Source organism: Pollicipes pollicipes, unplaced genomic scaffold (genome assembly GCF_011947565.3).
Source record: "Pollicipes pollicipes isolate AB1234 unplaced genomic scaffold, Ppol_2.1 Scaffold_1600;HRSCAF=1878_pilon_pilon_pilon, whole genome shotgun sequence".
NCBI lineage: Eukaryota > Metazoa > Arthropoda > Thecostraca > Pollicipedomorpha > Pollicipedidae > Pollicipes > Pollicipes pollicipes.
The window spans coordinates 11,753,762-11,759,223 of record NW_023595962.1 but is presented as its reverse complement, the minus strand read 5'-3'; positions in this window follow the sequence as shown (position 1 = coordinate 11,759,223).

The window sequence follows — 5,462 nt, the reverse complement described above, 5'->3', positions numbered from 1 at the left end:
CCAACCGCCACGCTAAGGTGTGGGTGGGGTGGGTGGGGCGGGGTGAGTTAGTTTGGGCGGGGTGGGGTGGGTGGGGTGAGTTGGTGTGGTGTGGTGGGGTGTGCTAGGGTGGGGGGGGGGGTGAGGTGAGGTGGTGGAAAGGGGTGGGGAAGGGTAGGTTGGAGTAGGTTAGGGTAGGGTAGGGTAGGGTATGTTAGGCTACGGTGGGATGGGGCGGAGTGGGAGAGCGGCTGCGGCAGATTTCTAGGCGATATACTGTTTTCGAAAAATAAACTATGCATGGTCATAACAATCATAACCTAAAGGCTGTTGTTGGCATCGCCTTGGTAAGAATGAGTGAGCTTCTAAGGTACGGAAAATGTCCGCTCAGAGAAGCGTTCAACCTACTTATCTATCAACCTAACTACTTATCGTTATCATGCAACATTCCAACATGAAAAATAAAAGGCATGACACAAGCTGCAAAATCGTTCTTGAAAGTGTGGTGCGACTTCCACGTTTTTAACACAATTCGTTTACAGGCCCAACCCAACCCATGCTCAGCCCACTGCTCCAGCAGCCACATATCTGCGTCTCACTTGCTGTTGCCCGCCTCTCCGCACCCCGGGTGCAGCCGTCCGTCGGCACTAATCACGCTGCGTATCGCCGACGGATCGGCTCCGCGGGGCCTGGGGCGCGGCAGGAGGGCCGGTAAAATCACACCACTCCTCTCCTGATACGCCGTATCATCACGGCCGGCGGTCAGCCAGACGGCGAACGGCCGCCACCGCACACCTGTCCGCCCCCTCCCTCCGCCCTCCGCGCCCGGCCGCCGCAGCAGGCGCTTCACAACAAAAACATGGCGCCGAGACGCCGCCGGCGGCGCCTCGGGCGTTTCTGCTGCGTAGGGGAGACACCTGGCGGCGGCGAGAGGAGTGGACGGGCAACGCAGGCTGACGACAGCAGAAAGCGCACGCTGCTTTCTGCGCCTGCTTCGGTGGTGGTGACAGTTTCGGGAGTCTGGGCTGGAGCATCTGCGTTCAGGGAGCCAGCAGCATACGAGCGGAATATGCAGGCGTTTACGCAGGATATCGCATTGGGGGCGCAGTTCAAAGATTTCCACGATAAAAGTGAGCGTACCGCAAAAGCACAAAAAATGAGGCATGACAAAAACAGCATCACCTGTTTTCTGTCTACCAGTCTTTACATGCTCATGCCGAGCTTGTATGGCGTCAACATTTGCTCACGCACATACCAGGTAACGAGTCCATCAATCTGATAAGGTGGCGCTATGCGCTCGTCCTCGGATATAAGACACTCAGGATGTGAAGCGTGTGCACCAATATGGCAGGCGCGTTTTCCAAGCAGCACCAAATTACTACACAGCTACATTCTTATTAAAAAAGATTCCTGACTCATTGGATTTTTGCTACCCTCACACCTCGAATACCATCCCAGAACAAATATGCCTTGGTAAAATGCGTGTATATTGTCTGCAAGTCTTTAAGCCAACCAGCGTCATTTCCCGACTCCGTCCGTAACCAGGGAAGGCGGGAGGGGGGGGAGGGGGAAGGGTCACGGCAACCAGTTGACCACACTTGGATCCGTATTGTCGAACATGTTGAACACAAATTCCGTGTTTGTTCTCGAAACATTTGACACCACCCCTGCGTCTTGTCCAGGAATTTTACCCGAAGGCTCCCCATCCGCGTATCCACCGTCAGTCACCGGCACGCGTAATTCATTTCACCACCTGCCTTGAGATCGGCTGTGCAAGCCACAGTGAGCACTGGCGCGCGCAAGAGAAACGACACGACGTGTCTTGGTAGGCGCGCTCAATCCCATGCTACAGTTGCGCTGGGTTTTTTCCCCAACTAACTACACTATTGGAGACAGTTCCCGTAAGGGCCCGCTGCATCTCCTTCAGCCCCTCCCCCCCCCCCCCCCCCCCATTAGCAGGTCCGGTTGACGCTATCAGAGAGCACCGAGGAGCCTTGCATGGTTAACAGCGACAATCTCCAGTGTCGCTCTGTCGCTCTGCATGTTAACAGCGACGATCTCCAGTGTTGCTCTGTCCACTACGCTTAACAGCGACAATCTGCAGCGCCCTTGAGTCAGACGTTGAACGAAACAACAACTGTTCTCATTCACTCACTGGATCTGTTTGTGCCTGTGCAGCACGTCGCCGGTCAGCACTGTGACGGTCCGGATTGTGATGGTCCGGATTGTGATGGTCCGGATTGTGATGGCCCGGGCTGTGATGGTCCGGATTGCGATGATCCGGATTGTTATGGTCCGGATTGTGATGGTCCGGATTGTGATGGTCCTGTGATGGTTCCGGGCTGTGATGGTCAGGGCTGTGATGGTCTGGATTGTGATGGTCCGGGTTGTGATGGTCTGGATTGTGATGGTCGGGATTGTGATGGTCCGGATTGTAATGGTCCGGATTGTGATGGTGTGATGGTCGATGGTCGACACCAGTTGAATTGCCCGAAAGGCCCACCGTCATATCGTCCATCGTTTACAACTATTTTCCTCCCTTAATACTGCGTGCACAGCGCCCATCCTAACCAATGTCAACAACAGATTTCTGATGTGCTCAGCATCTGCCACGACGTCCATCCCCGACAGTTTAGAGCGTCCACAATTGTAGGCGTTGCTCGTGAAGTGCATTGCGTTCGCCATAGTTCGCCACTGCCTTTATCAGTTTCCACCATGTCCACGCAGCGGAGCCCCGCCGGTGTCCACAGCGTCCACCACTGTCCACCACACGCACTATCCTCTCACGCGCCCACCATCGTCCACCGCACCCGCCTTACCACCGCCTTCACTATCCCCGTCTGCCTCCACCACAGTCCACGTCATCACCCTTGTCCACCGCTTCCCTCCTACCCCACCCCCTGCACACAAGACCCCTTCCGGCGCCGAACCAGCCACCATTGCAACATTGCACCACGGTGCCCACCCCGCCGCCAGACGGCGGGGGGGGGGGGGGCGGATGTGGCGTCGTGTTCGTCTTTGTTTTAGCCAACTCGGTGCCGGAACGACCGCGCCACGGCCCTGGTCCTGGAGGCGGTGTGCTGACCGTGGCGAGGCCAGGGAAGAGCGTCAGCTGCCGTGTGCTCCGTGACAGACGGCCAGCCGGCCTCGTCGTCTGAGGAAGGGGAGCAAGGAGCGCACGTGCTCGGTGTCCCGAGGCGGCACGTGCCACGTGTACACAGCACCCGCAAGCACGGCGACGGCAGGTGCTGCGTGAGACGGCCGCCAAGGGGTGATGGGCTGCACGCGGGGCAGAAGCGCCACCCCCGCAGGCTCGGCCCGTCCTTCAGGAACGGAGGATCGTCGTCGCCCAGGCCCCGTCCAAGACATGCGGACCCTGACGCCCAGCGACGAGCCTGCTGCCGGCCTGAAGAGCGGATCCCCAGAGGCGAAGGCAAAGCCGCGTGTACAATATACAATAACAGTCAACAATCAACAATAACATGCCATCTTTTCAAACACTGAACCCCAGGCAGAATCACGCTTAGCGGGGCATTTTGTGCGGCATGGCACGTTCCAAGGCGATAAACCAGGCCACGCAGACTACGCAACAGCAGCACTGGGTGCGGGGCGAGACAGCTGAAAAGGGCGGAACGAAAGCGACGTCGCACATTCTCCGAAACCAATCACGGCACGATATGTAAAGCTCGGAGGACATACACCTGGGGCTTAGACAACATTCCTCAGGTAATAAGCAGTCTGAGTAAAGGACCGTCTGAGAGGACCGTCCATGAGCAGCTTAGTCAGAGTGCATGCTTCTGGACCTTAGTCAAGGCACATGCTTGCGGAGCTCAGTCAGAGTGCATGCTTGCAGAGCTCAGTCAGAGTGCATGCTTGCGGAGCTCAGTCAGATTGCATGCTTCCGGAGCTCAGTCAGAGCGCATGCTTGCGGAGCTCAGTCAGAGTGCATGCTTCTGGAGCTCAGTCAGAGTACATGCTTCTGGAGCTCAGAGCGCGGTTTGGTCGCTCCGCCGTGTCGAGCCGTGCCATACCGTCATGCCGCCCCCCCCCCCCCCTCCCAGACAGGCACAGCACGCCGGTAGTCACCGGACGTCGGCGGGGGCGCCGAACTCGTCGCCGGAGCTGCCTTCCGGGTTCGTCTGTCGACACCAGCCATGCCGGCGCCGGCGGGCGCGGGTTCAGGACCGGGACCGGGCCTCGCAGACCGCCGGACCGGGCCTCGCGGACCGCCGGACCGGGCCAGACCGGACCGGGCTGTCGGCGACCGCCCGTGCCAGACGGACGCTCGGGGTGAGTGAAGCGCGCCAGCTGACGGCGTCACGTGCGTCACGTGATCGGCAGGGATCATTAGCGGGCGCGGCCGACGATGGCTGTCACGTGACTGGGCGCATGATGAGGCAGGGAGGGGAGATGGCTGTGATAGCATCACGATGAGATCACGGCCAGACGTACCCCGGGCGCCACTCAAAGCTCAGCATCAGCGGCCAGGCGCGGCAGGCTGGCACCAGGAGCAAGACAGACGCAATCCCTCGCTAACTATGTTCCATAACGCCGATTCGATACTCCATAAGTGTGGACACGCGGTGAGTTGAATTTGCTATGCATCGCTGTTTATTGGTGTTTTCGGGCGCGTCGACTGCAATGGTCGCTTTGCGCCCAACGTTGAAATTTCTAAGGCTCTTCCACATTTATTTCGGCCGGTGATGGTGCAGTATTTCACTCCGAATATTCAAGAGGGGGGAAGGCCGGCGTAGTTGACTGCAGGCGTCCCACCAGCCACCTGTTGGCCAGAAGCGCGAGTTTTTTTCTCCACTTTTGCGTTTTGGCGTCACAAACGATTTCTTTAAGCCGGCTAGCCCTCCTAGCGCACACGACACATAACGGTTCGCCAATTCAGTCAGCAAGATAGCTCACAGCCCAGGATCACGAACTATGGATAGTCACGTGCGCCCGCTTCGCGGCCCCGGCGCCAAGCTTCGTCGACGCCGCGGTCACGAGCGAAGTACAATGCCACTGATCTTCACGAAAAACGCAGCAGCAGCAGCTTGTGAATGCAAGTCCAGGCGGAGGGTCCCGGAAAAAGCAAGGTAAAAGGCCGAGGCGCACAGTGCTGCGAGTCAACAAGTGACGTACCATCCTGAAGTAAAAAAAAAAACATCGTCAGCTTTCTACTCCTAAAGTCCTAAAAGCGGTGCATACTGGTAAATGCGACGCTCGTCGTGAATACAGGCATTTAGAGGGATTAAGCCAGGCAAAAATTGGTTTAAAAAACGTAGAATGTTGCCGCGTACTCGTCGCCTGGTCTACCCTTTTAGATTTGCTTTGCCCGGAGATTTAAGCCGCAATATCCATTAAGTTTGCATGTGCCAGCAATGATTGCACCCTAAGCTTGCACGCATCAGCAAAGTTAATGCCTTACCATGCTACCTAAGCCAGGCCAGTGTGACGTCGTAGTGTTTTCAATATTGTGACGTTTTACTTAC